A 227-nucleotide genomic window follows, 5' to 3' on the forward strand; every position below is an offset into this window, starting at 1 on the left:
ATCCACCAGATGGCGCCATTTTCCTCATGTTTATCTATTCGCATGTTTAGCGCATATTTGTGAGTGTGTGTGAATGTGAATGTGTGAGTGTGTGTGTGTGTGTGCGCGTATTTGTGAGTGTGTGTGTGTGTGTGCGCTTATTTGTGTGTGTGTGTGAGTGTGTGAGTGTGTGTGTGTGTGTGTGTGTGTGCGTGCGTATTTGTGAGTGTGTGTGCGCTTATTTGTGT

Source organism: Xyrauchen texanus, chromosome 39 (assembly GCF_025860055.1).
Source record: "Xyrauchen texanus isolate HMW12.3.18 chromosome 39, RBS_HiC_50CHRs, whole genome shotgun sequence".
In the NCBI taxonomy this organism is placed as follows: Eukaryota; Metazoa; Chordata; class Actinopteri; order Cypriniformes; family Catostomidae; genus Xyrauchen; species Xyrauchen texanus.